Consider the following 12,683-nt stretch of genomic DNA (forward strand, 5'->3'; position numbering starts at 1 on the left):
CCTCATATTATCCTCTTTAAAGAAAAGAATTTTATAAAAAGGATTTAAGAGGAAGAGGGTGGAAGCAATGAATTGATGCATAAATATGTTCAATTCGAAATGCCTTTGACTCTTCAGATGACAGAGTATTCAGTAAGAAGCTAGGAATGAAGATCATGAAAGAAGGTGGGACTTGGAATATAAAGTGAAAGAGTTAGTTGTATCTGACTCTTTGTGACCCCATGAACTGTAGCTCACCAGGCTCCTCTTGCCATGGAATTCTCCAAGCAAGAATACTGGAATTCATTGCCATCTCCTACTCCAGGTGATCTTCCCAACCCAGGAATCAAAACAGAGTCTCCTGCATTGCAGGTGGATCCTTTATCACCCGAGCAATCAGGGAAGCCCATACCTCAGAGAATTGTGAGAATAAAAAGAGATCACATGTGTGACAGTGCTTTACACTTTGTACAAATGTGAACTGTTCAATATTCTTCTCTTTGGCTTAGCGTATTAAAGTTTTCATGATGTAGAGTCAGGACATGTTCCATGGGTATATGTGCAGGGCTCAGGGAAATGTCCAGCTTAACATGTGGGACACCACAATTTTACTCTTCACCCCAAATGCTGCAGAAAATGAGCAGTCAACAGAGAAGGTAGAAACAGATGAGAGCACATTGAGAGAGCACTTTAGGACATGGAATGAGTTGTACAAATCGTCAAGTGAAGTCAGAGGTTAAAAGAGATGGAAAGTCCGTTGGATATGAGCAATAGATCATTGATGCTATCTGCTGAGATATTAGAGTGCCTTGCCCAGCCTGGTACCTGTTAGCTGGCAGAACTGCACTGCTTTTCATGGCCAACAGTAACAGAACGACCCTAGAGAGACTTGCTCCATCCCAGCCATATCCTGAATTATTCAAACCAACCCATCCCAACCTGATTTTCACTGCCAGAGTTCCTGGCTCTTGGAATCAATTCTTATTGAAGATCTCATATCATCCCCTCAAAAACAGTAGCTGACATTGATATTGACATTCTGTTCTGACTTCTGGCTGACTCTCTCAAGCATATTTTGAGTGTTTCTTCTGACCCAATTTTTATTTATGCTCCTTATTAGGTATTGATCTCTGAATTCCCTCCTTGATTGTACTTGGCATTCTTTTATTTGGACTGCATTTCTTCTGCTTATTCCAAGTAATCATCTTCCCAGCCTTGATCTTGTCTTGAAATTCATCCCAACCAAACCTATGGTCAGTGATCCATAGACTCATCCCATTAGCAGCATGCATGCATGCAAAGTCGCTTCAGTCATGTCCAACTCTTTGCGACACTATGGACTGTAATCCGCTAGGCTCCTATGTCCACGGGATTCTCCAGGCAAGAATACTGGAGTGGGCTGCCATGCCCTCCTCCAGGGGATCTTCCAAAACCTAGGGATCTAACTGGTATCTCTTAGGCCTCTTGCATTGGCACATGGCTTCTTCACCACCAGTGCCACCTGGTAAGCCCATTAGCAGATGGAACCTTAAAGCTGCTAAAGAAATTAGTCATACAGAAACCATAATATGTTGATGTTACCTGAAAAGGGAGGGTATGGGGGCTAATTTTTTATGTCAACTTGACTGAGCCACAGGGTACCCAGATATCTGGTCAAACATTTCTCTGAGAGTGTCTTTGGATGAAATTAACATTTAAATCAATAGACTGATGAAGTAGATTGCCCTCCCTAACGTGGTGGTCCTCATCCAATCAGCTAAAGCCCTGAGTAGAACAAAAAGGCTGATTCTCCCCCAAGTAACAGAATTCCTCTTGCCTGGCTTCCTTTAAACTGGGACACTGGCTTTTCCTTGTCTTCAGATTCAAACTGAAACAATGGTTCTCCATGAATCTTGAGCCTGCTGGCTTTTGGTCTAAAACTACACCATCATTGGCTTGGTGTCTTTGATCTCCAGCTTGTTGACTCATCCTGCAGGTCTTGAGACTTGTCAGACTCCATCATCATGTGGGCCAATTCCTTACAGTAAATGTCTTTGCATATATATATATATATATACACACATACATACATATATGTACGGAGTACAGATACATATACACACACAGACATATTAGAGAGCAAGAAGGAGGAGGGTAGTATGGGGGAGAGAGAATGTATGTCTCTCTCTACATATATTCATTATCTATTGGTTCTGTTTCCCTGGAGAGATACAGATGGAGTAAGTTCAATGGGCCTGGCAGAGTCTGTACTAAACCACAGTGATTCCAGTCTATACCAAAGCACAAATTCCAGCTGTATCATTTATTAGCTATGGTTAGATTACTTAACCTCTCTAATCCTCAATTCCCCACTCTGTTTTACTAAAATCCCAATATATTCCAGTGTCAAGCATATGGCAGGCAAATGTTGAGTAAATGAATGAACCAATACAGGTGAAGAAACCAGAGTCATTAATTGATACATATTTCTTTAGCAGCTAATGAAAAAAATCAACCCTTCATATTAAAGCAGTTATGTCACTACTTAGAGGAAAAGTTAAAAGTCTCATCAAATTGAGAGATTTACTGAATCATTACTTCACAATTTCCTGGTGAGTTGGTTATAATTATTGTCCCCATTTAACCCTTGAGAGGACCAAGGTACAGAGAGGTTACAGATAAAATAATTTATAAATAAAATTTATTTTTTATAAATAATAAATTTATAAATTTTTATAAAATAAATAAATTTATAAATAAATTTATTAAAAATTAAATAGCTTTATAAATAATAAGTTTAGAAAATTTAATGCCTAAATAATAAATTTATTTTTATAATATATTAATAATAAAATTATTAATACCTAATAAATTTATAAAATACCTAATAAAATTCTTGAAAGACTTACTAAAGGGATATTGTGATCGCTTTCAAATAGCCCTTTGAAAACTTGCTAATTTCAGCTACTATTTTCTCCTTCCTTTTGTCCCTGCCACAAGGTCCTTCCTCCCTGCTTGACCACCTTCATATCTCGGTATTGGAGAGCATCCTAGGATGCATTCGCTACAAAAGAGACCCTACAATTTTGATGCATTAAGCACTAGGAGTTCGGAAGCACTCAACATCTGGCTGCTAAGTACTTCTTCTTCCATCCTACAATGTTGTTCTTAGTGAGGAATGAGGTGTTATTTGAAATTTTGAGGTGCAGTCTTATTTTTCTTTTCCAACACAGCAAGCCAGAAACAGAAACCAACATCCTTAGTCCTCCTTCTACCTCTTACAAGATATGTCTCTGCCTCAGAGGTTTCAGGGAACAATGAGTTTAGATTTAGAGCATTTACGTTTTCCCCAGGTACTATTAAGTAATTGTCTATAAATGGGGCAGGGGTTGGGGTCAGAGCTGGAAAAATGTATAAAGAGAAAACGGCAAGTAAGCCACATGGAAAGGAAACCAAGGAATTAAAATGGTTGATCTGTCAAATTGTGTATTCTTGTGCACTCACAATATTTTGAAATATTGTTCATAGGTATGATCTTGGAGAAGAGGGTTCTGAGCTGGGCTAGTTCTAAACTACTTGCAAACTGACTTTGGAAAGACCTTATAACATGTTATGAAAACTTTTTTATAATTATTCTTTGTGAGAGACAGTGAGAGTGAAGTCACCCAGTCGTGTCTGATTCTTTGCGACTCCATGGACTGTAGCCCACCAGGCTCCTCCGTCCATGAAATTTTCCAAGCAAGAGTACTGGAGTGGGGTGCCATTGCCTTCTCCAGGGGATCTTCCTGACCCAGCGATCAAACCCAGGTCTCCTGCATTGCAGGCAGATGCCTTACCATCTGAGCCACCAGGGAAGTTTGTATCTTGTACCTTACCTGGGAGATATAAACTAAATATCTTACATCTGGAGTTACTGCAAACCAGGATACTTTGGCACATGGTCTACCAGAAAAAGCTTCAGAGACTAAATTAGCATAGTGTAAATATCCATCCAGCAGAGCAGGTAATTTTCTCATTATTCATCAAATGAGTTCCTAAGCATTCGTTACTCTACATGTTGGATCTTTGTAGAAATAACTCACAGGCAGCTGAATCATTTCAGAGCAAATTTCCCATCACTTTCCTTCTCTGTATGGCTTAGGCCTTTATGGATCCTGAATAACATAAATATGCTGGTTCCCTACTGGCAAGGATGACTGTGGATTTTTTTTTTTTTTTAACCAAGCAAGGAGAAAACCCTAGGGGGGAAATCTCATTATCATATTAAAATGCTTTAGAGAGGCCTGTTCTTCCTGAATAGACTTATATTTATCCAATGTTTACGTTTTCTAGATTTATTCTTTTCTCAGAACAAAATGAAGAACATCTCAAGCAGCATCATTTTTAACAGAAGCACAAGAGAATGGGAAGTGCTGCCTCCACCCAGCATAACCCTGGAGAGCTTGAGGTGTTTTCTGTGATGCTTTGAATCAGCCTGACTCCCTCCTCAGTGTGTAATTCTTAAAGATGTCAGTGTGGGGCATCCGCAGTTGAAAATTCAGAATACCAAGCCAGTCCTCCCCTGTGACTGCCACAGAGCTGTCGGCTGCAGGGTGAGCCTTCATCACTGACATGGGTACTTTTCCAGTCTCACTATTTTTTTAATCTGGAAAATCCCCCACCTCCTCCATTCCTGCACAAAATTTTCTGCCTGAATGACTTTCAGACTGAGGGCCATACACATATTTCGTTTCTTCCCACTGCAGGCTCCCCAACCCCTCAACTTTTATGGGCTAAAAAAAAAAAGTCACACTTAGAGGAAAAAAATCCTGATCATAAAGGGTTTTGCTGTGACATCAGTGCATTCACTTCACTTCTCCCAGCCCATACCAGCTTGCTCTACAATGAAGGTGACAGTTGTAACTAAGAGTTTCATGGCCAAGTATCTGAGGACCAGGCAGATTTTCTTCTTAACTGTATAAGAATCTTAAATGTTTGATGAAGCAAACACATTTCAGCAACACGTCTTGTTTTCAGAATCCAGGTTTAATAAAAACCCAAACACTATTTGTTAATTATTGTTGAAAACATTAATATTTCAAAATGCCCTTTGGTCAAGAAGTCTTTAAAGAGACAACAACACTCACTTATTTCAATTAAAGGTATTGTTTATTAAATTCTTACAGTTCTATTCGGTATAAATGTTCCCTTCACAACTCTGCTTCTCTCCTGTGTTTCCTGGGATTCGTTCTGTCTCTCTCTCTCCTTGTGCATTAAAAACCTAAGCTGACTCTCATGCCTCAGAGCGGGGTTGTGGGTTGCGGGGTCTGGGGGGTGGAAGTTATACGCTGTCCCCCACCCAACCCCCAGACAAGGATTTTCCATCGCCTAAAAGAGGCCATCAAATTTTAACACTGCGAGGCACGACTTCTAATCTCATCCTTCCCGGAAAAGTACAAACAGTTCCTCAGCCGAGGTCCCCCTCCCACGCGCTCCCCAGCTTGCCCTCCCCACGGAGAGCCCCGAGACAGCCTCCCCAACACCTATGAATCATCCGAGAGGCTGCCACCGCGGGACTATTTGCATAGGCGCCCTCCACCGCTCCTCCCCTTCTTGGCGCCTAAAGCACACAACAAAGGCCAAGATTATTGCTTTATGATTATTCTTTTTAATCTCTCCTGTGACCAGCACTACTAGCTTCTCTCGCCCACGTCCTGTTTTGAGCATCGGAAGGCCAGCCTCGTCTGGTACCCAGGGTTTGCGCACTGAATGAACCAGCAGAATTTTGCAGCGTCCCAGCAGTCCTTGAACCTGTAGCCGTCCACATACTACCCGCTCCCCAGAAGCCTAGTCGATCCTGTAAGGCATATACGGCGCCTCTGTGGACTGTTCCTAAGAAGTTCAACATAAAACCCTAGGCTCCGATTGCAAATTCAAACCCAAACAGCGTCATCTATTTTGCCCTCCTCAAACAACTCTCAGCTCCAAGCCTTGAACTCAGCAAACCCACGCTGGTTGGGTTAACTACCTACCATTCCCTACCCTTTCCCCCAACTCCTTTGAAATCTCTCAGTGGTGATTGCTCTGACGTACTTTAAAATAACGTGTACTAGTCTCTCTCCGCAACTGACCGCATTAATGTGAACTCCAAGCCCTCGATGCTACTTTGATGAAATGAAGAAATCACTCATAAAAATAGCAACCCACGTAGCCTGACCATATATGGAGCTGGTGGGGGTTGACAGGGATGCCCCTTCGGACCAGCTTTTTTAGAAAAAGCAAGTTGCAGCTGAAATCCCCCACCCCCTTACTCCTCCTCTGCCTTCCCCTTCCGTTTCATGACTCAACCAAAGACTCAGCTCAGCAGGGGAAAATTTTTGTATACATATAATCGCATATATTCCATGTATATAACACATATACATACAGACACACACCTATACAAACAAAACAATATCAGAAGACCAGTCGCGCGAGATAAACGAATTTGCCCGTTCCCGGGTGTTAAAGTGGAATCATAATAGTCCCGTTCGGGTGTCTATAAAAGTCTAAAATACAAAGCTTTGCAGTAAAGCGAGCTGGGAGCTGAGTCAAGCGCTCAGTACCTCGCGGCTCCTCCCCTCCCACCCCCGCCCGCGTCCTCCCCCCGCCCTCCCCGCAACACACTTCCTCCCCGCCCCTCCAGGAGATGGCTATTAAAAGCTGCTGACGTCAAAAGGGACGGCCATCTTTGATGAGGGCAGAGCTCACGTTGCACTGAAGACAAAACCTCGGGGAGGTCAGGCGCTGTCTTTCCTTCCCTCCCTGCTCCGCGGCTCCTCCGCACTTGGAACCTGCAGGGGCCGGGCGAACACCACCCTCTGGAGAAGACAAGGTAAGGAGACCCCCTCCCCAGGTCGTGGTCCTGGCACTGGCTGGCTGCATACCCAGAAGGGACCACAGCTGGGCAGAGCAAGTGAGCGTGGGCAAATACAATAATTTGTGCGCCCAGGGTGCGGTATTCCGTGTGTGCGCGTCCGGCTAGACTCCCGCCTAGGGCTTTATAAAGTATTTTCGAGGTGAGCTGCTTGGGGAAGGGGTGAATGGGGATAGTGCAGATGGAGCGATGGGGTGGAAGCGCAAGAATACGTACGGAATAACTTACTCTTTTGAAACAGTAATGGGACCCTCTGTCTCTTCCATTTTGCGATGCAGTTTTCAGAGATGTGTTAGGCTGCTGTTTGTTTGTTTGTTTTTCCTTCTGTAGATCAAAACAAACCAACCCTGTCGTTCTGACCTTATTATCATGACTGCTGTCGTTAGGGTGCTATTATCCAGGGAAGAATTAGGTAGAAGGCAGGGTGTGGGCGCTGGGAGGCGAAAGAAAGGGGAGTTCCCGCCCCGGGCAAGCTGAGCTGCAGCCGCCGCAGCAGCCTCCCTGCCCCACAGACTTGATTTATGCCGCCTGCTCCACGTCAACAGCAGGCTGGCGGAAGGCGGGCGGGCAGTGCTGGGTGGGAGGGCTCTGCGGAAGACTGGCGGGGGCGGGGGCTCGGGCTCGCCTCCGGGACTGCGGCGGCCGGCGCTCAGCACCCTGGACAGCAACACCAGGGGACTGCGTTGGCCTTCCGCGACCTTTCAGCACCGCGGATAGCGGTCCGGCCCAGCCGCTTCTACCTGGGGCACAGACGCCTGGCCAGGGCTAGAGGTTTCAGCGCTGCAGGCCAAACCGCTTCTCTGAGACTCCGGTCTCTCGGATATCCCTAATAGAGCAGGCATAGTAGGTTAAAAGGAAAAAATAAATCCTGCCTACCGGACCCCTCTGCGGGCAATTACCAGTTCCCATCCTTAGCTCCTGCATAGCTTCAGAAAAGTCCATTTGTGAAAATTTTCTGTGTTACCCTCTCCCACTCCTTACCCTCGCCTTTTTAAGGTAGAAAACAAACACATTTTTTAAGATCTGTACTTATCTTCCAGTAGGAAATCAGGGGTTTTATTTACTTATTTATTACACAGACTAGATCTGTCTACAGATCCTAGGTGGTCATGGATAGGGTATATATGAAGATGCCAACACGATCTGTTTATAGGAGTATTATATATTTTGACATGTATCTATTTGATAAAAAAAATATGGGGGTAGTTGAACTGAGCAGAATCAACTTCAACAGTGAATCCCTCTTCCTCTCCTTCATCTTTGTAATTAAGCATGAACACAAGCACATACCCATAAAAATACATCTCTAAGAAATATTATGGGTCTTGTAGGGTATAGATTTGACCTCTTTGGCCGTGGTTTCAGAATGAGAGGGAGTGTTTCCTATGGACATTGGTTATCTCAGGATAATTTCCTGATTTTGACAACATTAAGACTGGTTTTCCTCAAAAGAATCCAACTGCGTCCTTCAGTGTGATGCAGATGGAAGGACCATGGTGTTAGACTGAAACTGGACTCTGACCTAAAGATCTACTGCGGTTTCCTTTACAGCACTGCGGGATTTTGCTGAGGCAGTGATAAGTACTTTAACTATTTTCTATTCTGACATTTTGAGCCTCTGAGTGAACAAAAATTGTTACAGGGATACTTCCAGCCATTTGGTATAGACAAAAATCAACATAAAATGACCAGGAACAAAATTGTGCTCACTGAGTAGTTGTTAAATAAGAGTAACAGCATCATATGTAAGAATGTAGATACCATACATTAAATAAATGTTAGCATGATCCCTTGAAAAGCCTTAAAATAAGATCTTATATTGGAGATAATTAGTCATTAAGTCCAATCATTTATATGCTAGAGGTGCTCAAATGCCCTATCCACATAGAGAAAGTACTTTCATTCCTGGCTATTTATTTCCTACTGTTTTACATTTTTTTATGAATAACTATGTGGTTCCATGTAAGTATATATTCAACTGCTGTTGGATACAAATGTAAAATTATTATTTAAGTGTATGTAACTGCATAGATGAATTTTATAACTCTGCAGTCTACAGATGAAATAAACAACTGTGTTTTAGTGATGGGAGGAGGGGAGACAAGATGGCTAGGAATCTTTAAATATGCTTTGACTTCATGCTGCATGTCCAGACAGCTCTCTGCGTCGTTGCGACAAATGAAAAAGCTCAACGCTTCCGGAATTACGTGCTTGGTCATTAGTAATTACTGCTGGGTTTGTTTGCTAGTGGAAGACTGGGACGGCGGGGCAGAGGTAGAGGACTGCAGTGAAGCTGGCAAAGGGCACAGATCTGGCAGGAAGTGTTGATGTGCACAGTTATGGAGCTAATGGCTTATTAAACAGAAACATAATTGAAACATGAATTTTAACATTTACATTATTGACAAGCTTCAAGGGAAAAACATCAAGATATTTCCTGTCTTAAGTTTTAAATTTAAAAACTCCAGGGCAATACAGTGAGAAGAGGCAGAAGTAGATGGATGTAAAGACTTGCCAGGAAATATTAACACACAGACCTTCCGATGGTACCTGCCCGTTTGCTTGCTGGAATTTTCTGCTTTACCACCTTGGCATTCAGAACATGAAGCAATTTGTAATCTTATTAACCTCTCCATGGTAAAATCTCCCAAGAATTCACTATTTTATTTTCACTTTGTTAAACATTCATGACCACACATGCACAAACACAGCACAAACTGCCCCTGAATTAGATTATATACAGACACTTCTAAAGTCTTAAGTATTGACCATCAACCAGAAGACTGAGGTGTCTGCCAGTAGCACCTCTTCTTGTAGCAGGCAGCCTTCAGCAGATCATGTAGGTGTTGGCAATTAGGAGAAATGAGAGAGAAGTTGAGAAAGAAGACATGAAGGATTAAAATTAGATGAATCTACTTTTTATATGATGCACTATGAATAAACTATTTTTCTCACATCATGGAACTAATTTACAGCTCTAAAAGGGAAGAAAATTGGTGTTTTCAGCCTCAGTGCTAGGTACATTTCTGCAATGTCATCCCTTGTCAGCAGAGACAAACCTGATTGAAAGATATTGATCAATCAGTGAGCACCAGATACATAAATGAACCCCACTGAAGATATGAAATCTCATGCTTATATGGTTTTTGATCTCAATAAGTTTAACATCTTGTACTCTTAATGAAAACAATAAACAACAAACATTTGTAAATAATACCAGAAAGAACAAATAAAAGAGTAGAAGGAAAATCATGAGGGAGTATATAATTATTTGCTAAGTGAATGTGACCAAAAGTAAGGAATGAAAGTTCTTAGGACAATATTTCAGTGGACTAGAATGGTCTGAGAGAAGAAACAGAACCTGAGCTGGCTTTTGGAGGTTGGAGAGAGGTGGGGGGAAGTCTGCCAAGTAAAAGTTACAGCATAGGTAGAACTACAAGTTAATCAAGCTCAAGTTATGGTCAGCAAACCCTATAAATGCCCATCTATTTGGGTGGAGTGGGAAGCTTGTAAAGGGGAATATGCTAGAACAGTGAGTTGGAGCCATCTGTGAAAGGCCTTGAATGCTACACTGAGGAGTTAATGCTTTATCCTTTGAAGAAGATTTCTGAGCAGAAGCTGATGTACCAAGTAGCCATGTCTTTTTTTAGCACTTTGGAATTGCTGTTGACTGAATGGAATTAAATTTGCATTCTCTCAGAAATAGACTGTAGCAAAGTGTCATCGTAAAGGATGATAAATTTAAAAAATAATAGCCAGTCCTCATTTAGTCATCTGTTAAGATCACCCTGCATGGAGGGAATGCAGACTCAGATATAGAGAATGGACTTGCAGGAGAAGGGGAGAGAGGGACAGATGGAGAGAGGAGCACCGACATATACACAATACCGTGTGTAAACTGGATAGCCGGGAAGTGGCTGTGTAACGCGGGGAGCCACTTGATGCTCTGTGATGGCCTGGAGTGGTGGGATGGCGGGAGGGGAGGGAGGATCAAGAGGAAGGGGAAATATGTGTAATGATGGCTGATTTGCACTGTTGTACAGCAGAAACCAACATAATATTGTAAAGCAGTTTTCCTCCAATAAAAAAATAAAGGAAACCAGATATCTCAAAAAATAATAAATTTTAAGAAAGATCATCCTACAGTATAGGCATGGGCTTCTAAGTCCTATCCAGAAGTTAACGATAAGTTTCAAATTTTAATTACTGACTGGAACAAATTATTCAAGATGAGTGTCTACCAAGATGGTTGAGAATCGGGTCAGAAATCTGGGGATGAGAGGTATCCAGAAGGTACACTGAATAATAAACATGTGGAACAGTCTTATGGACTCTCTGAGTATTCTGCATTGTCAAATACACTAACTGGATAGATGGGGAAAGAGGCCAGGTTTTCTATTCATGTTTCAGGCAGCTTGACACATAGAACCAGTTCCCAGTGGCTAAAACTGGAGAAAAAAGAAAGGAAGGAATAAAAGATGCTATGATAAAAGTTTGGAAAACTGAGGTAAGGTGGGCAGTATATCATATTTCTTTCCCTACCATCCTAGCATCCTAGCTGAATTTTGCTGATTACTCTCACTCCAGGGCTGGCTTGAGGTCTGAGCTATACCCATTTTGTTTTTAATCTTGTGCTTGCTACTCTCACAGCAGAGCTTCACAATTCGAAATTCTGAAGGAACTGCTGAACCCAAAATAGTCCCTGGCTTCATGTGGAGGAATAAATGGCAGTTGCAGACATAGATCTTGTTGCTATTTCAATTCTCACTCTGAAGTGTCAAGGGACTATCCTCATCTGTTCTTCACCAAAACACTGGCAGGAGAGACATCCTTAGGATAACATGTTGATTTCCAAGTTGACTCCCTCGGGCAAAATTGCAGATAGTGATGTTTGATGCTTTAGAAGGTCAGACTGATGGTTATTAAACTGAGTGCAGAGGGCCTTCCAAGTTATTAAGTAGAAGGGAAGCGATAGGACAGAGCACTGGGGAAGCAGAACATGGTGAGTAGAGAGTTTTTTAAAAAGTAATCTTACAAGAGGAAAGACACTTCAGAGAAATTTCCAGAGAATGCTGTCTGCACTTTGAACTCTCCAGAATTACTGTCATTGCTGTAATAATAGCTACTTGTTTCTACATAATTTTCTTCACAAGCATCTCAAAGCACTTCGCCCAATATAAAACTCCAAGCAGTTTCTAATGTCTAAATAAATGATGCAAACCATAGTCAGTTCATATGTGATATTAAATAACATTTAGTAAGCCATAAATCTGAGACTAGAAATATCCAGCGCTGTGATTAACCAGAATAGGTCTGTGGGGGAGAAGAGTGAACCTCTAATTCTAAAAGCTTTTACATGTGCTAGCTCACTGAATCCTCATAACAGTCCTGTAACCAGGGTGCCATTATTGTTTCCGTTTTACAGAAGAGGAAACTGAGGCAAAGAAAGGCTGAATAACTTGCCTAACATGACAGAGCAGAGCCAGGGTTTAAATGCAGTCCGTGTGATTTCAGTCTAAGCTATACACTCTGCGACCTCTTGCATCATCTCCATTTTTCATGTTGGCCAAATAGGGCACAGAATACACACAATTTTTTGTTTGTTTGCAGTATCTTTCCCCTTTCAGTTTGATGGCAGAACATGATGGCAAGGATGCTTGCTGGTCAGGAGCCAGGAGACCTGGATTTAGCCCCAAAGCAATTGCTTTTTATTTTCTTTAAATGAATCATTCAACCACTACTGAATGGTGGGACTGAGTTCCACTTGGAACTCAGTTTCTTCATCTGCTGAATGACAGAATTGAATGAATGTTTTCCAATATCCTTACCA

General features: G+C 42.1%; 1 protein-coding gene and 1 long non-coding RNA gene across 3 annotated transcripts in view; one reads left to right on the plus strand and one right to left on the minus strand.

Moving 5' to 3' along the window:
• The window catches only part of LOC133044548 (uncharacterized), a 131,443-nt gene extending 124,095 nt beyond the window's left edge, over positions 1-7,348 (minus strand). The window contains exon 1 of the long non-coding RNA XR_009689983.1: positions 7,082-7,348. This is a non-coding gene — a long non-coding RNA (uncharacterized LOC133044548). The remainder of the gene's footprint in view (positions 1-7,081) is intronic.
• The window catches only part of SNAP25 (synaptosome associated protein 25), an 84,685-nt gene continuing 78,678 nt past the window's right edge, over positions 6,677-12,683 (plus strand). For both annotated transcript variants that reach the window (XM_061125933.1, XM_061125934.1), the window contains exon 1: positions 6,677-6,811. The gene's annotated coding sequence lies outside the window, so the exon portion shown is untranslated. The remainder of the gene's footprint in view (positions 6,812-12,683) is intronic.

The sequence above is a fragment of the Dama dama genome, chromosome 23 (assembly GCF_033118175.1).
Source record: "Dama dama isolate Ldn47 chromosome 23, ASM3311817v1, whole genome shotgun sequence".
NCBI lineage: Eukaryota > Metazoa > Chordata > Mammalia > Artiodactyla > Cervidae > Dama > Dama dama.